Consider the following 21,853-nt stretch of genomic DNA (forward strand, 5'->3'; position numbering starts at 1 on the left):
TGCTGAAGCCTTTTAACACGTGATTCTACTTGCAGCGTCGTATGAAAAGTAATGGCCAAACCAACAGGGAGAAAAATGATAGAGGTTGGCTGAATGTTAGGAAAGAAGGAAAAAAATCAATGCTGTGAGAAAAATAGAGCAACTGAGATTTTAAATGCCTAGCAGAAGAGGACACACAGGCTTTTACAAAATGACCTTTACCTCTTTGTAACACTTTGACTCTTAATCTTATAGGTTTGATTATTAGAACAGCTTCACATATTGAGTGTAAACACTTAGCTTCATGGAAATTGCAAGCATGATCCCAAAAGCAATTTCAAGCAGGGCAGGGAAAACGGAGCCTAAGCTAAACAAGAAAATTGATTTCGGGTCCTCCCCCTTATTCTCCAAGACCTCCAAATCTCAGCACGTTGCAGCCTGCATATCAAACTTTCCTCCCCTCAAGGTGGCCTTAAAAATCACTGACATGTGAAATCGCCAACCCCCGTGCTCCCAACCTGCTGATTTAGTGACACAGGTGAGCAGTTTGCCGGGGCTTTCTATCCTTTAAATGAAACCAAGCAGGCTGCAGAAATAAAGCAGATGGCAGCCAAAGACAATTTCTTTGTTCCTGGAAGATGTTCCTCATCTCCTTCATAAGAAATTTACGGATCACTTGGTTTTAGCCATAATAATCAATCAAAACAGTAAAAAAAAAACAAAAAAAAAAACCTGAAGGCTTTTCAGCAACTATAAACACAGACATTTGTAGGTACCGTAAATCTAAAAATCCAAGAATAAAAATAGTGCTTTCCACAATCATCAATAATTCAGTATTGAAGAATTCAACCTCCCCTTTTTCTCTTAATCCCATACTTAATAACTACCACTTGACTTTAAGGTACTTTAACCACATTGCATTCAAAGAGGTGATTCAGTTTTGTTAAATGTACTTAATTTGACACTGTTGCCTCTCTCTTCTTTGTTAGTACAGGTAATAACATAGAAAAGTTATCTGCATGCATATTTACTCTTCCACATGCCTAAGTTAATGTTTAATGCATTAATTGCTTTAACTTGTATCTTGAAAAACAACTAGCTCAACGACTTAATGTTGTAGCAAAGCAGCTGCATTGCATATAATGTGCATTGTTCAACCAAATGGGTTAGTGTGATGACCATACTCAGTTGAGCATGACTCTGAATAGACAATAAAATTGACAGCTCGTTGTCAAAACATCATCATGGTCTTCCTTATCAGTTTTGTTTCTGATATTAGGAAGTGACAAATTTCCAGTGGCCTCCGGTGCCACATTTAGAATAATTCGAATGTGCAGCAACCTTTCCTTTCCTTGGTAGCATCTGTTCAATGGAACAACAGCTCCAACCGACCCATAATCACTGAAACTAACAGAGGAACAGCTGAAGACGGGCTCACATAAAGATTGAAGCAGAGCTCAAAAGGTTCAAACTCATTTGCACAAACTGAAGTCTCCTCTCGCAGTACCAAAAACCACGCCTCGACACTGAGCTGTTTTCAAAGGGAACATGATTTGTGTAGCACTTACATTGCCTGGGAAAGGCACTCAACTGAGTGGAGCAGTTGTACACATGCAACTGCTTCAAAAAAAAAAAAAAATTCATTATGTGGAAAAGAAATAAATAGCTGCCCTCAAATCATCTAGATATATTTTGCAGATGAAATGCAAAGCACGTTATGATCATCAAATAAATGTGTGGAAGGTTATGTTTCTGTGTATAAATGTGCACATGCACACAGTTTTTTCTCCTCTTATATTCACCTTGGCTGACATTTACCGAAAGCTTAATTTGGCTGATATCTAACAGTCTGGCTGTGTTTGGCATAAACAGAGTGAAAGTGCATCTGTAAGCTACCAGCCAGCATTAAGCTCTGCTTCATCACGCCCACAATAACTCTAATTTATCTGCACTGTATCAGATAGCTGATAACCAGAAGTGGGCAAACGGAACTAACCGGAGAAAATGGATGTTGGGGGGGGTGGGGTGGGGGTGAGGACAGCTTTCAGGACCTTTTCATTGAAACCAAGGTCCCTGGCTCCTCAACTCAAGGTAGTATGGAATGTAATTTAGCTCACAAACTCTGTAGCTTTTACAGTAATGTAAGACTGTAATTTCAATTTGATTTGGTTTGCATTAATTTTTTAGTGGGTGTTTGATTCATTTTCTGAAAAAAGAAACAAAAACATTCAGCACAGCAGATTTTGGTTAGAAATCTTGCTAGATTGTGAAAAGATTTCATGTACCTTAATACCTACAGATGACGACGTTCCACTTGCACAATTATCTAGAAATGCTATTACAAACAACAAACTGATATCACTGCTTTCATATGTTCAGCTCAGCTGCTTATGACTGCTGCTTCAGTGGAATAAATCCAACGAGAAACAAGCCACACATTCATTAGGTTAGTTAAAGTTAAATGAATTCAAATATTATTGCCAGGGAAAAAAATGCAAAGAGAATCAATCGACGCACTATTTTCTCTGTTCTCTAAGAAATAGAAAAATGTTACACTAATTTCGTACTTACGTTTTTGTCAGATATGAATGGAAGTATTAAGCATGTGACTGTAATTTGGACAACAAGAACACAGAAAATAAACAGCCCAACAGTTCAATAGAGAATGCATGACCTCAATTGTGTGTTCCTTTTCAATTCAAGTGCTGACTGAATCAGCATTCTCCCTTATTTCCTGAATATAAAACTCAACAGTGCTGCTTATCCTGATGGTAATGTGACGATGCCTAACAAAGCTTGGTGTTATAATTAACACCAAGCTTTAATACACCATCAGCAGGCCCATTAAGCTTCAGCTATGTCACTCTGGGGAAACAACATCAGCAATGATGAGAGCCACTTAGGGGCTGAATCACTGGCTTCATGGCACAGGTGTCTGTTCTGCAAAAAGGCACCCGGACACACGCACACGCTTTAGCAACACCACAAGCACACAAAGCCAGTGCTGCACAATTACAAGCACCAACTCTCTCAGTCTTGTCATCTCGTTTCATCTGCCAGTCTTGTTATGGTGAAGCAGCCCATCTGTAGGGTGAGCAGCTTGAGAAAAGCACACACATTAAAGCATGCGCACAAAGTACCATGCAAACCTAAACAGATGCACACGCTCAGTGACATATAGCTGTAAGGCCCTCACACCGTTCTTGTGTTGAGGAAATCGCCATAGCAAAATGTTTTGGTCTTAATCAGGGCTTAAAAGTGACTTGATTGATGATTAATTAGTCTGTCTGAAGAGAACAAGAGAACAGAAAGATCGATTTTCCTTAGAACACACACGCCAAGACTAAACTTTTGTCTGCCTAACAGCTTTTTCATGCAAGACGGTTTTCGTATCTAATGCTAATGAGTCAGTTAGAGTCAATAAACGCGGCAGTAGTAATGAAGTAATGGTTTGTAAGACATAACCTTGGGGAATGCCCCAAAATATAAAATGCTCCAGTCACGCTTTCTGTCACTTTTTAATCTTGCAAACACTGAAACAATGACAAAGGCTGTTTATCTGAAAGCACGCAAATCACAGTCCCATGGGTGTATGTTTGCATGTGTATGAATTCCCTTAGTTGACGCACGCATCAGTGTAGAGCAAGAAGATTTGTGAAAAAAAAAAAAAGATTATCCCTGTGTAAACAATCCACTAGTAAAAACCAAACTGCTCCACAGTGAACTGCAATCACACAGCTAAAGAGCCAAAACAGGAGCTCAATGGACACTTGACGATGAAGCAGTAAAAAGTTTAAACAAAGCACCACACCTTACCCTTTGGGAGAAATATACAACTGTTTTTCTAATGCAGGTGTAATATTTATATTTATATACAGTCAAAAACACAAACTCTAGAATCATTTTATCAGCTTAACAATTATTAACTGATGCATGTTAAATGTATCAATAAATCTCTCTAAAGCCCAATATGTTCCACTGGATCCAATCCAGACAAAACACATATCTAATATTTGCCCGTTTTGCCCGAAGCTGAAAATTCCAGGCTAGGCTCACAGAAGTTGACTGAATGTGCATGGAGGCCTTAATATGTGCCTCTATTGTGGCATACCTGTTAAAAAGTACATGATGTTACAACAGAAAGCAACACGTTTTTCCATTAATGATTTGGTGACCAGGGAGACACGTCCTGCCTTAGGTGGTGAGGATGACATCCCTCCTGGAACTGCCATATGTTTTCCACAAAACTCACCTCGAAGTTTCTGGTGCTCAAACCTACCCAAGCACACCCTGAAAGTAAAAGTAACAATACACTAAAGAATAAGGTATGAGTCTCTTGGTTGAACATTTTGCCTCTGGGCCACCATTCTCACCGGTGACTTTTGTAGGAACTTTGTATGTATTGTGACAAAGCCATTGACTTACTCACTCGGTGAGATTTGGTTGGAGAAGGAAAATTATTTTCCTTTTCTGACTGGAATGGCAAAAAAATCTTATACCAAATAATTGAAAGCATTTAACTTCAAAAGATGCGAGAAGTAAAAGTTGACACTGATGTTAGACATCTACGAAATGGGAAAGCTGATGGGAAAGCTGGATAAAGGGTTACTCAAACAGAAAGGCTATATTTTACTGGAAAAGTAGATTTTACAGTATCAACAAAGAGTTGTTTATAAATCTGCACGTGTACCCCCAACAAACACATGTTACAGATGCACTCAAACACGAATGCAAACCAACATACTGAGATGTACTTTGAGTCCTTTGTCACTCCTCCAGTACCAGCCTCTTTCATTCGTTTCAAAGGGCTCAGTCTAACCACTGCGACAATCTGCAGTGAAACCCCACTTTTTATTGTCAGACTGACAGTCTATATATCAGCCTAGATCCCACAGACCTCAACACAATCCCTCCATCTGCATTCACTCTACTCCCTACAAGTGTAACCTAAATCCATCCATCTCACTGGAGGCTGTCAATCACAGGCTTATCACAGTAAAGGAAGAGAAGCAGAAAATCATGTGGTTGAGGTTTAAAGGCTCCAGATAGCAAGGTGACAGTAAACAACAGCAGCAGGGGGTTTGACCATCTTCTTTTTACACATGCTCTAGAAAGTAAACCGTGAGACTCTGCCATGTTTAGTACTGTCAGATGTTAACGTTGAGGGAATAACAGTTGCGTTCCAATACAACACATACCCTAGCTGAACTCACACCCTTGCTGACAGTAGCTAAATGCACCTGAGGACAGAAAGAGACATAATAGTGTGATAATAAAAAGCACCCTATGCATGTATTAGGAAACAGTGGTAGGAGGTGCTTGGTGTCGCATGAGAGCGCCGTTCAAAAACAAATAGAAATCCTAACTTTCAACCTGTCAAGCAGATTGTGCATCTCTTTTCCTCGAAGAAAAAGTAGAGTGAGGTGAACTGTTTGTTGCCTCTCTTTGTTGTAGGGTTTTCAGCCAAGGAATGTTGTGGTTTTGTAAGCCATGCTATATGCATGTCAGTGCTCACATGCACTTAAAAACAATTGTCCGGCTAGGCTGCGGCAACACAGACAAGAGCAGCTTGAATTACATTAAACACAGAGGGAGAGTGATTGTGTTCATGCCATTACACCAAATCTTCATATAGCAAAAAAAAAAAAACAAAGACAGTAAAACATACAAAGACACAGGAGGGAAGTTGTTGTCAAAAGAAAACAATTTCAAAAGGAGGTAACTAGATATTAAACCTACAGACATGTGATTGGTGGTGAAAAGATGTAAAAAAAAGTCTGTAAACAGCGCTAGCCTAATTTACAGGACTTTCAGCTGACTTGTGATAAATGTTGCTTATACTTTAACCCTGTTATGGAAGGTTAAAATAGTTGTATGCTATCAGCTGATTGCTCAGGCTAAATGAAGACACATGCCATTCAACTGATAAACCTGTGGACCTGTTGTCATGCAACGCACATTTCACCAATATCTCCATCCAGGTTAAAGACACTAATAAATCAAAACCTTTTGTGACTTACTTGCACAACAGTAATATGTTATTAATGAAAAAAAGCTCTATGGATGAAACAGAAAGAAACGGGGCACGAGAGGTTTGCGAAGTATAAATTATGACATGGCACAGCAGGGCGGTGGTTTTCTTTCCCTCTTGCCTCTCAAAAGGGCTTTCTAATCTAAACAAGGAGTTTCCATTCATTACTTTATGGGGTAACCAAACATCAGAATGAGAGCCAACATGTGCGTATCCACAGTGAGTGGCTCGCCTGTGTCCGCAACGCTGAATCACCCTCACACATCTAGCTGAGCCCACATTAATCATGGGTACACACATTAAAGTGACTAATAAAAACAGCCTAACATAGTACTGCTGTATGAGTGCTTTCATCAGTGGCAAAGTTAGCAAACATAACTCTCAAGCCCTTCCTATGGCATTTGCCCTAATCACCTCAGCTGAGCATTGAAAGCGAGAATAAACGCGGCATTGTTTGAGTGGAATCACTGGAATTCAGTGTCATTAGTGGACTGAAATGCTGACATTTGGGAGGGCAATTAATTCATGCAGCTAGTGATAAAATTACTGACAAGTATAAAGCGTGTCAGGAGCAGGCAGTTTTGCCAGACATCAAGCGGCTACATTTATTCACAGTTCTGTCAAAAGGAAATTGGACAGCTGTGAAAATAAGAGCTCTCCTGTTGACCAGAATAAAACAATAATTGTACATATGATTACACGAGTGGGACTAAACAGTACATTAAGATTGCCATGTGCCTCACTGCAGCTGCTTCGTGGGATTAAAAAAACAAAGAAGGGTTTAGCACATGAGAAACTTGTCAGTGCTCACCACCTCCATCCTTAAAATGATCCTCCTTTCTACTGCTCTTCCTCTGCTCTCGCTCTTCTTCCCTCTCACTAACAGGCTGGTTTCATCCAACATGCGATTCCTATTCATAAAGTGTAAACAGCTCTGCAGCCGAGCTGGTGTTTCCATTTCACCTTTGGTGCAGCTGAGGAGACTGTTTCAATCTTAACCCTCTGACTTCTACAGTGGAGACTGTGATATTTCAGCACTTTCCAAATGAAATATAAATCGTATATCAACAAACTGTGTTTTATTGCTTCCACCTTATACCATTTTGCTCTTTTCTTTTAGTGCAGGATTGGTGTTGGGTTTTTTTTGTCAAAAGCGTACATTTACAAATCTGACACTGTGCTGGAAACCTATTCCACATAAATACGCAGCATTACATTGGCTGAAATAAGCCATTTCTCCACTTGTATTTGATTTTATGCTTTTAAAATTCACACGAGACAGCAACAACCCAATGAGATAAAAAGATGCAAAATTTGCTCTCTCTCTCTCTAAATATATATATATATATATATATATATATATATATATAGAGAGAGAGAGAGAGGGAGAGAGCAGGATATATATAAATAAATAAAAACATGTATACAACACAGCAGGCTTTCTCCCAAATGCAGGATGCAGACATCCTGCTTCCCAAATTCAAACTTCCTGGATTAATGAAAAACCAAAACAATGTCAAAACACAAACAACCCTTGCTCCTAAACTGCAGCAATGGGTACAAGCTAATTTTCATTTAAACAGGGTGTCCTCCTAGTTGGACAAGTAATAATGGTCTCTGTGAGCAGCCGGCAGTGTACAAGGACCATTTAAAGCAATAGTAAGGAGCACAGCAGCTTCCGCTATCTATCGCGCTTTAATGGGATACACTGCAAATACGTCAGCTGGATTTAATTTGTTAGAAAAAAAAAGAATCACTTTATTCTGTAAACTGGTGCAGCTTTGTAAATGTATATAATAGTCAGTGTTTATATCAAACATAGTTTATTTGTTCATTTAGGAGAAGTTACAGTGCGTATATGAACAATTACAGCTAGAAGAAAGAAAGAAAACTGGAACCAGCCTAGAAAAACACAGTTGGTGCATCTCTAAATGATGTAAATAATGTAACAGACTTGTTAAAAGTTATATTGCCTCAAGCAGCTCCGAAGAGTCCATATTATGAAAGATTGGTACATCCCATTCCCAGTGATCAAGGCTAGCACTTAATAGCACAAATTCAATTATTAGACGTAACAATTTACATTGGCACAATGGGGACAGTTTTGGTCAAGTTATTGATGTACTGAATGGCATCCTAACAGGAGGACTTTAATCATACAACATGTGCAACTTTCCTCCTCTGCAGAAATGTACAAGCTCCTGTTAAGTATCCGTACAGATGCACATTTCAATGGATCAGCATCTACAGAAAGAAGTATTCCTCACACTGTCCATAGACAAGTCAATGTGGTCACAACAAATTCCTACGTGCAAGAAACTTATATCTATTATCTAGTTATTAGTGACAGACCGATTGAAATTACATACCTCAAACTGTTCTTTAAATCTACAACATGAATGTCCGAAATCTCTGAACATTTCGTGTAGAACCCACATCCCGTATCAGTCCGTTTTCTTTACCGACACAAAAGCAATAAATCAACTTCACCTGTCTTCTCTATAGTCAGATTTCTTATGGTTACCATCGATTGCAGAGGGTCCCTGGGTTATTTGCTGTTCGAAGGCCACAAAAACATTTGATGAAGTCCTTATTGTGCTGCACAAACAGCTCTGGCTTTCGATATTTTTAAGCTTTTTTCTTCGAATGACATTTGAAGAAAACTCTTCATTTGACATTTTTCTAGACAACACGCTGACTCATCACCACCTTTTTTTCTTTTCCTTTTTTAAAAGAAAATCCTGACTAGCCAGTTCAGTGCTTTTTTGTCCATTTGGAAAATATATACAATTCTGCCTGCCTCATCCTGCAACTCCTTTAGTTTTTTTTCCCTTTTATTACACCTGGGCTCTGCAGCCCCTGAATGCATCTTTATACAGTCTATTTTCTTCTTTTCAAAACACTTTTTATGGCTTTGCTGGGAAAGTGAATTAAAGAGATCTTGTTTTGGAGTTTTTGAAGAGGGCTGTTGCTTCAGCTCATAGCACACTGAGCAGATTAAATTGTGCAGTGATGGTCAACGTAGCACGCACCGCTTCAGGAATATTCCGATGGCATTCACATCATGCACACCTCGGAGCCTCACACAATTGCAGAATCACAAGGTAGAGCAACTCTTTCAGTAAGTACTGGACTGGACACACTTTCTCATTCACTATGAAATATTAAACGTATCAAAACCTGAATGGTATTCTATATATGACACAATCTTCTATTCTTGTTGACAATTTAAAGTGCTTTTTTTCTACAATCCATAATCCCCCCATTTTTCAGACTTCATTAGTGAAGACAAATCTATTGTCTTCCTAAACAGACAGTGTAAATATGTGTGCACTGACCAGTGCTGGTGGTGATTTGACAGCCCTGGTGCAGGTTATTGGAGGTGCACATGAGGCCGTTGCTGCAGAAAGCCGTACTCATTTTAAAAGCCATGTGTGTCTCCAATATTCTTTTTGCTCCCCGTCAGTAATGCTGATGAGGGCTCTATTGTGGGAAGGACATTTGCTGATGCAACACACTGAAAGTAAAGTAAACAATCAATTTTTGTCAAGAGCAAGACCAAGCCAGACTTGCTAATGAATTTAATACATCTATACATGAATGCAGACTGAAATGCGATTTTCACAGAGTTGTGACAGTGAATAGAACACACCTCCTCTCCCTTACCCTCTATTTAATACTTCTGCCTGTTAACAGCTTGGCAGCCTGTGGGTAATAAAGTTAATACTGTCACATGGCGTCTCGTCAGCTCTCGGAGGCTTTTTTCCTGTGGTGGAGAGCCTTATCAGGCCTCAACACAGCTCTGTAGCAACTATGCCCCTGCCTCACTTCATGCTGCTTCTATTATTCATGTGCATTTGCCCAGGTGAGAACAAACCTGGGATCAGAAGTTGGCAGAACAGCTTATTAGATATTTAGACGCAGCTGTACAAGCTGGAGGGAGCAAAGGATGAAGACAGGGGGAGAACAGAGATACAGCCAACAGTCAACAAAAGGAAATACATCACTAGTGAGGAGGCTTCAAACACAATGGTAAGTGTTTAGGTTGTAACCTTTTGTCAGTGATTGTCAGTGTCATAACACGCACTGCAAGTGGACAATACCAAGTATATGCCAACTCTTCAATTACATTCTTTTCTGTTAGAATGCTACATGCAATGTTATGCAATACGTTATGTGCTTTACATGACGAAGAATCTTACTCCCTTTAAGTTTTTCTTTCTTTTTAAGCATCACTTTGGCTGCTGAAACTCATACACTCAGTAGAATTGACTCAAGTCTTCAAAGCCATATGTTCTGTTTTCTTCTACTAACTTCTGCAGGGCTCCACAATAACTAACACTGCGGGGCAGAAACAATTCCCTTTATGCACTACTGACTACAATGGCGGAGGATGAGACGACAAGTGAAAAAACACATGTTGCTGAACTTGAGAAATCCATTTCCTCACAGGAAGCAAACTTTCTTCTATTGACACTTGACACCAATTCAGCCTCAGTATTATATATTCCTATCTAACACTATATAAACGCACAGTACATAGTGTCGAGTTAATGGCTAACACTTTACTGGGATTTTCTATAAATATGCAAATGTACGGCAAATCAAGTGAAAAAAGCAATCTATGCAGTGCATAAACAGCTCCCTCAGCATCAGAAAGTACTTTTTTTAGTAGGATATTGCATTCTCTGTGCCTGTACACCTGTACCAGGTATTCAAAACTGTAAAAAAAAAAAAAAAAAGACAACCTTTTACATGAAGACTGACAATATATTCCTAAGAAGATTCCCTGGTGCCAAACACGGCTGACAGCTTTAAATGCATCACTTCCGCGCTCTAAATGAGGCAGCCAACAGATCTGTGTGCCAGTCGCTTTATCGGCAGCTTGAAAGCTGTTTTACTAAATGATAATGTCCGTGCTGGTGTTATTGATTCTGGAGGAGTCAGACGTCCCAGTCAATACTGAGGTCTCAAAAACATCAACAATGCTCATGGTCAAATGCAGTTTACCTTGTTAAACAGCATCTCAGTGTACTAGCTGTGCCAGATGAGCACCTTGGATTAGTCTACCTGAAAGTGACGGGGGTTGGGCGTTGTTCTTGTCTTTGCTGCAAGATTTAAAAAAAACCGCAACCTTTAGGGGGGAAAAAAAAATGCTTGCAGCAACATTTGCCAGCAATGTACATTGATAAGACTAAGACAAAAGAAGACAAAGAGTCAAACGAAGAATGTCTTGGTGCGGAATGTGTGTGTCCTTGTGTGTGCTTCCTCTTGTGCACCATGTTTCCTAAACCTCCGTACACCAGCAGCTGGGGTTCAATCTTACAAATTGTGTAGCCTGCCAGCCGTGGGAAATAAATTTAGATGCATGATACAAAAGATAGCACAGATGAAAGACTTGTTGGAGTTCTCTGAATCACTCATAGCCCGATTACATATAGACAGAGCAGCTAACCTCACTGAGGGGACGACTCAGTTTTCAGAAGAGGTGGAGAAAAGAAAAACTGTGTGAAATGAGAAAATGAAATCGATGTTTTAATAACCTAAACCAAAGATGGATTTCTTCCACTCTCCTATGGGTGCCCTCTTTATCAAAAGCCAAAAGTTGCATGCTGTAGGGCCATGCATGCAAGGCCAGGCATACATGAGCTGCATTTATCCAGATGCAAATCGCAATTTCTCCAAACCATAAAATTAAACTGAACTGCCAGCAGCAACAAAAACTGCCTGACAAAAAGCTATTAAACACCAGCCTCCTTACACTTTCACTTTGGGTCACAGTCTGTACTCTCCCTAAATCCAGAAGAGCCATTTGCCGGTTCAGCTGTAGTAGATACTGCCATCAATAAAGCATAAGGTGTTTGTGAAGTGTTACGAGAGTATTCAGTTATTCATGGTGACTGAGTGTTTGAGAAAAAGCAAGACAGAGTTATAAAATATAAGTAAACCAAAGGGGATGGACAAAAAAACCTCAGAGGCCAGGAGAAGTCAACACAAAATAAAGCAGGCACTTCGAGATGGAGACAAAAAGAGGAATGAGGACCTACAAGAGAACAGCATGGAGGAGAGGTGGGAGACCTTGCCATCAGTGTGACCCCGGGGAGGGGGTTCCTGTCCTCTATCTTGCTCTACAAAGTCAGAGCCTTCTATTTATACAGCATTGTAATGTTTGGCATTTCCTTCAGAGGGGGGGGGTTTAGCCATTGTTTTCCTTGGCTGCTGTTCGACTGGCTCCATGTGCTGAAATGTCAGCAGCTCGTGGCTCTATTTGTTCAATTAGTTCTTTTTATCCCTGAGAAATAATCATGTGATCCCACTCATGATGAGAAATCTTTTCCATGGTGACGAGATGTGCTGATTTATAACAACACGGATGACCTCAGACAGCCATTTAATGGACTGAGTTTTTTTCGGCTCTCTTGAGACACGATGCGGGTCGTCACGGTGAGCATCCCGACTTGGCTGTCAAAAGGCCCATCTGATCTTGCCGACAGCGGCTGCAGCAGAAACGATGTTGCAATCATTTGCAGCAAATAAACAATAACTCATTTGTAATGATGAACAGTCACTCAAAACTTAAGGGTCAGACTGTTCCACTAATAAAGAAGAAGACACCCGTCGTGCTATGGAACAGGGAGAGTCTTTATATACCTAGAAAGTGTATAAAGTGTTTGAAAAGATCTTGCATGATATCCACCAATTATACAGCTTTGGATGCCACATCTGTGTAATTATTCCTCTTCTTTCACCTATTATCAAACTGATGAGCATTTAGTATATTCTTTACATGATAATTGTGAAGCCGCACATACTTTGCATATTCTGTATAAATCACAACTGAAGTACAGATTTGAGCAGCCTATGGAAACACTCTGGGCCCCCATTATATACTAGAAATTAAAAGTTTTAAAGTACCAGTAAAAAAAAAAAGAGGCACATTAACCGGGGTCTGAGCTCTCATACACCCTGCACACATTCAAATACTATACATAAAGTGTTTGAGAAAACAAACACACACACACACACACACACCTCTTCTCAGTGTAGCCTGTCAACAAAGGCTGATACAAATCAATAGGTTGTTAGTTTTAACAATAGCTGCCCAGCATCGCCATCATCTTAAAAATAGCCATTCCCCAGGCAGTACAAAACCAGGGAGTATAATTGTGTAAGTTAACAATGCCTTTTGCTACACTACTGAACTGAGTCAATGGCCTTGAGACATAAAAAAAAAAAAAAAAAGAAATATAAGGAACTCAGTTCAAGGTTGTTTTTCTTTCCTGGAGGCAGGTTCACAAGCACTGCTGCTCAAAGTAATGATGGGTCTCTATAATCTGGTCAGCAGGCAACATCACATTTTAAGTAACAATATAACCTCATGCAGGGAAAGACAGAGAGAAGCGTAGTAAGAGATATTTCAAGAGTATCTGAGACTCCTAAAGATCAGCATAAGTAGCTGTGCTGCTTAAAAATGCCTGCTGGGTGAGTGAGTGTGTATGATGATGAAAGTACACACGTGTCTATGAGCATGAGTCAGTCAAAAGAATTTTTTTCCCTCCTTCTACCCTGCTGACTTTTTGTCTTTACTCTTTGATCTAGGTACGGTAGCTATTAACTCTCCCCAGGATGCTACAAATATCCTTGTAGCTCCAAAACCTTTTTTGACGCCTCCTCCTGTTTGAACCTACCTTGCTGATCAGTCTCTTTATAGCCAGTTCTCTCTCTGCCTGCAGTTTCCAATCGCCATCCCTCTAATGTTGTCAAAACTGCTTTACAGCTTGTGCTGATGACTTTTTTTTTTATAGCGAGCAGCAGCTCACCACTGTTGAAATAGCTAAAGACAAAAAAAAAAATGTGTAAAACTTTGTTCTACAGGTTTCCATTATTGTAAGAAGCTTTTATGAAAACAATCCAGTTAATGTTTCATGCTTTTTTAAACTTATGCAAATTTAATAACCCTCCATACATATTATGATAATCCATTAAGAATTTAAAACCACTATAAAATCGAAAAACTACATCCAGCTCACACCACCCTGCCAGAACTCCTCATATCCACGGTCTCCTGCTCTTTAGAGGGAGGAGGTGTGATACACTCAACCCAACAGAGGCTTCTCGGGTGGGCAGCATGATGTCAGAAATGGGCCTGATCCCTGGCTTCTGGAGCCAGCAGGTGAGATCATGGGAAACACGTGTATCGCTACAGGAGTATAAACAGGCAGCTGGATGAACATTGGCTGCCTCCTTAGTTCAGCTGCTGTTGTTACACTGTGGTGGAAACATGCCTGATCTATGACCCAACGCCTCGCCCTCGATGGGTAGATAGCCGGGAGACTGGCTCCAGTGTCTGCTATACTTCACATGAACAGGACAAGCTCACAATCACACCTATGTTTAATTTTTCTCACTTCAAACCACAACACAAATATGTAGAGTTCCAACCAGAGGTTTGTACACACCTGCCCATTTATTTTGAATGAGTAGGTAGTGAAGGCTTGTTGCGTCAGCCAGAGGATAATGTCAACACAGTAAAATAAGTCACATCTCAGTCAGGTGTTTATTTTGGCCATAATGTTGAAATTCTTTCCTTCAATTTTTTTTTCTTTTAAATAAGAGAGTTATTGCATTTGAAATCTCCTGAGCATACGGCCACAAACTGAGGCTAAGGTCATTGATAGTAGTTTCTTTACTTTCAGTGTATTTATTTATTCATGAAGTGGGGTTGTGTGAGAAATCTGCGTCTTACCTGAAGTCATTTTAGAGAATCCGGAGGGAATTCCAGTGGGGGAGCAAAGCTAATAGCTACTTACGACAGGGCCATAGAACGTAATACGTAATACCAACACTTAAATCTCTAATGCCATAACAAGAGATTACTTTTTTTTTAATACCGTGTCACTTTTGCATCACACATCACCGTTTTGTCCATGTTGCTACACATCATTGCATGCACAGTAACTGCATATTGTATCCTGGTGCTGATCAGCTGACTCCAATGCAAAAAAGAGAGGAAAATCTAATTTGCCTTGCAGAAGCTATACAAAACACTGTAAGCTAAGTTATTGCTCTGGGATATTCATCTGCAAAACATGCACTCAGGAACAAGGAGAGAAACAGCTGGAGGCCTGATTGATGAGTGGGATCTGAGATGTGAATTGGATCTTGATATTAATATGCACAATATTTGGACTGCGGCTCTGACGGGTTAAATACTGACTAAATTAAATATAAAGGAATCTAGCTCTATAAAACCTCCAGCCTGAGCATGTCTTTAGATTAATGCCATTACCACCGAACACAAAAGGAGGACAGAGCAGAACAAATAACACCAGCCGACCAGCACACACCTCAGTACTTTGCTAAGGTTAGCCCAAATCTGATGAGGAAACAAAAACCACATCTAACAGTCTTTCTTTTGAAAGCACTACACCCAAAAGTCTATTCTCTTGGAAACAACTATTATAAGTAGGCTATTATAAGTAGGTACATGAGTAGAAGAACTGACCACCAACGGATTAAAATCAAAGATTAAACCATTTTTCAACATTTTAAGCAAGATGTGTGTATGATGCTAGTCATAGAGCTCTTAGAGAGTTCGGGCACCACAAGAAAAGTATTCTATCAAATATATATACTTCATAAATCATTAGTTATTGAAAGACTAGGTGATGCAAACTTGACAACTTTACAAATATTCTCTCTCCTGATTTAACTATCAGCAAACATCATGAGGCTCTTCAAGAAACTGCGGGCACTGAAAGTTAAACTGATCGATTGCAACAAAGACAGAGAGGTTGTGGAAAGATAGCAAAGCAGTTTCAGCTAGCCATTTCCTCCATTCATAACATCATTTAGAAAAATTGCTGATTACACAAACAGAAGGGATTCTGAAAAAATGCAAAAGCAAAAAATACCTGTTTTACTTGTAAAGTTTGCTCGCTCAGGCCAAGAGTGCTGGTGATCCATGACATTTGAATCCATACCGGGTGTGACATGACTCGAAAAGTTCTTTCCATTCCCCCTAGTGTGTAAAAAATGTTCTTCAAAACAGGCAGAAAACCACCTCAAACAAGCATATTAGGTTGTTTTTTTGGTCCTTTTTTCTATCGTTTCCATCCACCTTTTCCTTCTCAGATCTTCTAAATACAAATGCAAGATTGCAATGGAAACCAAGCCACAGTCTCCTAAGGAAAACATCTGTGGACATCAATAAAGCAACACACGCAACAAAATGAGATATAATCTCCCAAACAAGAACTGAAAGACTGGCTATGGTTCTCTTTAAAGGGGGCTTTGCTGAGTACTGACTATGCCGGGTGGCCAAATTTAGCTTCAGACCCTTTTCATTCCTGTTATTGTGAAACTGGAAAAGAAAGAAATATCAATCTTGCCATGCGACAGACAGAAGTTTATCAACTTAAACGTAAAGTCACATTGATACTGTTTTTTTTTAATGAGGGGCGAGCACCGAGCCGTAGGCTGCCATGCACAAGAACTCTTTCCTGATCAACATGGAGTGAGAATGAGTGGACAGGCCATGCCTCTCCTGGCAAGAACCCTTACTGCACTCAAAACAAGGTGAAGACAAAAAGATGAGGCAGAGTGCCACACCATCCATCCATCCATCCATCCATCCATCCATGCTATGTATGCTTCAACTCCCACATTCATTTGTTTGATAAATTCCACATCACATTTGAACTATTTTGTCAAATGAATGATCCCCATTCAGATATCTATAGTGATCTGCATTTCTGATTCAGTCTGTTTACTTTTCACAACCAGTTACCACCACCTTCATATCATAGTTTATGGAACACTTTACCTCCATAATACTCATTGTAGCCAGAAATATAGATTACAGTCATTCTGCTCACAAATGTGTCCGGTCTTTGTTTTAATGGTTGCTGAAAAACGTGAAGAAATCGACTGTGAGAAAGTAATTGGCCAGTAATTGCATTTTTTTTTCACTTGCACATCCATCTGTTCTAAGAATTCAGCTTGGTCTTGAAAGGCTGGATTGTCACTTTCTATCTTAGGCAGATTCTTGTTTTAGATCCCTGTTATTTTCTTGCAGTGTTTATACATAGATGTGCTTTTGTCAATGCATGTGCATTAGTAAATGTTCAGTAAGTCTCAGGAATTACTCAGCATTGTGATTCTTCTTACTTGAGTGCTCTCAACCCAACATTTTTCCAGGTATCATGAAAGCAAAACCTCCAGGCAATTATTACCAATATAAAATGGACAAATAAATAAGATTTCATCCATTCACAGTAACACAAACACTATGTAATTGCAGGCCCAACATTTACCAAAACATTAGATTATTCTCAGCACATGAGCGTCTGTGCATAAACAGAACAGCTGAGATTAAAAAGACTCGAGGAACCATATCTGCCAGCCGAGATGATTTGACAGAACTGCTGAGAAGAATTAGCTGAATGGCTGCATCCTAGATTTGTTGCAGAAAGCTGGAACAATGTGGCAGATATTGAGGCACGGAGCAGAGGGTTTTGTCAGATTTTAAACCATCAGGAAGTTCGGGAGCATAGCTTCTCTTGGTATGTGCCTTGACTGTATGAAACTGACCACCTCTCTGCACACATGCAAACTGTATTTGGGGTCCCAGTTGCTCCTGTCGTGAGGCTCAAATTATACTATGTGCTTATAAGTATATTAGTGGCAGCTGCACAAACTTCAGACTGACAGGATTACTGCGCCTCTAAGTTTCATCCATACAAATGGAAGCCCGTTGGACAGAGGACGTTTTAATGCCACTTGGAATTAGACTAAAGACTTGTGTAACGTCTGAAATAAAGATGAAAAAAGTCCTTTCAGAAAACAGGTGGCCTAGTTGAGATTAGTTCTGAGATGCTGAACACAGGATTTTATTTTAGGTTTCGTGCTCAAGGACTTTCGAGGACTTCTAGATATGTCAGAAATACAACACAATTCATTATCCAATGACGTTTGCAGAACAAATCGACGAAATCAGACGAATATAACAAATCACTAAATACAAAAAAGGCCAAAGGGCAGCCAGAGATTTTAAAGCACCGCAGTAAGAGACCCTGCTGTGTTCTCCTGGTAACTGAATTCCTGTACTGAATTATCAACAACGACCAATGGTGACATTAGTCAGTTTTATTTCAGTTGCTTCTCACATTTCTGAATTAAAGGGAAAGACTTTAGAGGCAAATACGCTGTAAACTATCAGCAGTGTGAGGCCTCTTGAAATCCTAACCCCAACTCTTTTAAGATGTCATGCCTTAAAACCTTGTGTTAATAAATAATGTTAAAAGTATATCCGTTGGAGCATTACATTCAGTGATCCACCATGCATCATTAGACTAAAAAACTGTAAGACTACCACTTTAGACCAAAGGACTGTAAAACTACCACTTTCCCTTAATCTTTTTGCTGTCCTCTGTGAACAGAGAGGCGTTTATGTACAGAAGGTCAAACAAAATAGACTAATAGGCAAAAAAAAACACAATTGTGGAGCTCACTTTGACAGGCCTTGAAGCACTGACAGTGAACAGCACCCACTTTTCCTCGGGGGTAAAGAGAGACTTGGACAGAGGGAGACAGGAGGGAAGGAAGGGAATAGGATCAGAAAGAGGGAGACCACAGAGAAACAACCCCATAGACAGAAGGACTGTCAGAAAAGCAAATGTATGGTATCTGAAGGTTTAAGTAGCATCCCAGAACATTGACTCTGGTCTTGTCTCTTTGAGACGGAAGCATTCATGTGCGTGCTGAAGTGTAATCAGCCTGATGAGCCTTGTTGTGTAATGGTATGACACAGTCAGCTCCCAGGCTTCATAAAAAAACAGAACTTGATAAACTATTACGACAACTACACTGGAGAAACGCAGCGCTGATTGGATTTGTGCTTGGGGTTCATTTTACTGTGGTTGTGCTCTGCTCGAACAGCTGGCACAGGCACAGTGGGAAGACTGAATCAATCTGGAAACAGGACTACAGATTCAGCAAGGAACCATCGACTGAAGTAAACGCTGCAGCCAGAGAAACGCAGCAAAGTACAAGCATACGACCAGGCCAACATTCATCTAAAAACAATAGTGGTTAATGTTTCCAAGTGCTGCAATGTAGAGGCATTCGGAGCAGCAGAACAACAATCCTGTTTCCTCACACTGTCAGCTGAGGTCAGCAGGACCATCAGAACTCAGCTGAGTTCAGTGGTTGGCTCTCAGCTCGGGCCACGGATGAGTTACGTGCAACACGTCAACACCTCGCTGATGTGTTTGTACATTTCATCACAACTTGACAGCGTATCAATCCCGGAGCCTACTTCAGTGCTGCTCAGTGGCAGATTTAGTTTTCACTCTGACATTAGGGTTCATTGATTTGGATCAGTTGAACTGAAACAGGAAAGGCTTCTTTCGTACAAAACAAATACATCAAAACATCAAATACTGACATTTTTTAAGGAAAAACTCAAGAAAACTTCTCGATAACTGTTTTTCTACTGAATAAATAGCCACTGAGTTTCAGGACGCAACAAGGACCTTGATGTAGTTCTCATTCTAAACAAAAATGAGATCAAATGTACACAACAGGAATGTCTGCTTAAGGAAAATCTTTCTGTTCCCAAGCAGAGACCATACAAAACATTTAACGTGATTTTGAAACTCTTCTACATACTTGGCAAGACAGCAGCACACGAATCTCTCAGCTGATATCGAAATATCAATAAAAATATTAATAATAATAATTAAGCCGATGCGCATAAAGACGAGCCTTCTGGTACCGGTGAAGGTTTAAATTATGTTTTAATATAGGTAACATTTTACGAAAATAACCGTGTCCTAAACAGACTGTCGACAACTTTGGTAAAATTACTGAGCTTCATCAATGACTAAAATATATCTCCGTGAATGGAACAATATTAGATGATTATTTTAGGTCAAATAAGAGAACCTGTCCAAGCCCCAATCCTTCAAGTTAGAGCAATATACGAGCAGCCTACCTCAGACATGTTCATGACCGTTTGACTCAGGTCCGCACACAAGAAATCTTTAAGCACAGGCGTCAAGAAAATCCCAGCAGATGATGGGGAAAAAATAACCACCGGATCCTGTCTCTATCCCAAGGCGCTTCACCCCCGGAGTGTCTGAGCGCGGCCACCAACCAACCTGAGCCCCATTTCACATCTACACCAAGTCAGACACCCCAGAGCGTGGAGGGGAGGGGTTTCAGACACCTACCAGCTTTACATGCCCAACGCTCTTTTCCTCTGACATCTTGGAAGTATCCCGAAATTAACTAGGGAGAAACGCGGGAGGTTTGACAGGAGGGGGGGGACTGAACCGAGCCGGGATACTGGAGAGGTCTCTTTCCCACCACGTCTGCTCCACAAAGCGCAGCGCGAACTACCAGCCCCGTGCGTTCAGTCTGTGCTGTCAGCTGCTCCACTGGCGACAGCTCCCAGACAAGCGGAATATTCAACTTTGGAAAAATGAGAGAGGGAAAGAGAGTGAGAGGGACAGAGAGGGGAGGGAGGCAGACAATCGCAGGAAAGCGGCTCCTCCTACCCACACAATGTAAAACGCAGAAGCAAGCAGATACAAGGCTCAGTGCGTTGAACGAACAGCTGCGCACAAAGTAACGCGTGGTTACTTCAGCGTGCACTTCATCAGCACAGTTAAATATCCTCAGTATAATACTATTTCTGAAGCTGTGGGTAAAGTAGGTTAGATCAAGTCACCCCAAACGTCCAGCGCCAGTTCAAAAGGTCAGACAATGAGGACTCACGTGGCTAATTCACCTTTATGGTAGCATTTAGAAAAGACAACCGTTTTCCAGTCTGGATAAGAAACTAATGTGTGGCGACATTCACTTTATTCTGGATATGATGCAATGGCTGGGCAATAAAAGCAGGCTTTCAGATATGCTCTTAAACAGTACACTCTACATTATTATCAATCAGTAAAACAAGGAGGTAAGCGCAGCAAAAAGGCCCAAAGGCAGCAATTATAATATTCATAGGTTTAAACTTGAGCAAAAGTGGCTTATAACAACAGCAACATCACACTTTAATTCCCTGTATTAATTACATGATTCTCTCTCTCTCTCTCTCTCTCTCTCTCTCTCTCTCTCTCTGTCTCTTACTCTGTGTGTGTGTGTGTGTGTCAAGTAAAGCCTGCATGTTCTTGTGTGTGCCTAATACTTCTATATTCTGATATTATTTCATTACAAGATGTGAGAGCAATACGAGTATGAGCAATAAAACATGCTAGTTTGCTTAAACTTTGCTTTGAGGAGGTGGGTGGGCTGTTTGTGAATGCAGGTGTGTGCTCCGCTGTCTGGGTGTGTCTGTGTACTTGGAAACAATGTGGAGGTTAAGAGGTTTTGCAGGCTTTTCCAGCAGACTGCTCGTGCAAGTTGTCGTTTCTATTTGCCAGCCGTGACCTGCACCTGCCTGACCTATCGGCTGCTTGAAGTTTTTTCGCGTGTACTGCTCTTTGAGTGTTCACATTTGCTCAAGTACAAGTGAAATAAAACAGATCACATACAGCGTTTGCCTCCAACATAGTTAAAAACGGCACATTTGACATTTCAGAAGGCTGGTATTTTATTTCCAACCTTTTAATGTCCTGGTCTACCATTTGATAGAGCAAATATTTCTGTGGCTATACTTTTTTGCAGCATTTGAGGAGGTTCATATACCCAAACCACTCAGTTTACGTATGTGCTGCTGAAGTACAGCACATGTTAAGCCTTTACTTTTCAGGTTTTCATAATTTTACCATAAAATGTCACCCCAACCATTTGTGATAAAAATGCTGAGTCTGATTCTTATTGCCCCAAGGAAAG

At 40.3% G+C, this 21,853-nt stretch overlaps 1 protein-coding gene across 4 annotated transcripts in view; it reads right to left on the bottom strand.

Annotated features, from left to right (window-relative positions):
* mid2 (midline 2) overlaps positions 1-21,853 on the bottom strand; it is a 135,505-nt gene that overhangs the window by 65,547 nt on the left and 48,105 nt on the right. For 2 of the 4 annotated variants that reach the window (XM_072395615.1, XM_072395612.1), the window contains exon 1: positions 20,245-20,494. The exons of 1 other annotated variant lie outside the window; for it this stretch is intronic. The gene's annotated coding sequence lies outside the window, so the exon portion shown is untranslated. Of the gene's footprint in view, positions 1-20,006; positions 20,185-20,244; positions 20,495-21,853 lie in introns of those variants that run through there. One more of the 4 variants, XM_072395614.1, reaches the window with a different exon arrangement.

The sequence above is a fragment of the Leuresthes tenuis genome, unplaced genomic scaffold, assembly GCF_036924035.1.
Source record: "Leuresthes tenuis unplaced genomic scaffold, fLeuTen1.0.hap1 SCAF_11, whole genome shotgun sequence".
Classification (NCBI taxonomy): Eukaryota; Metazoa; Chordata; class Actinopteri; order Atheriniformes; family Atherinopsidae; genus Leuresthes; species Leuresthes tenuis.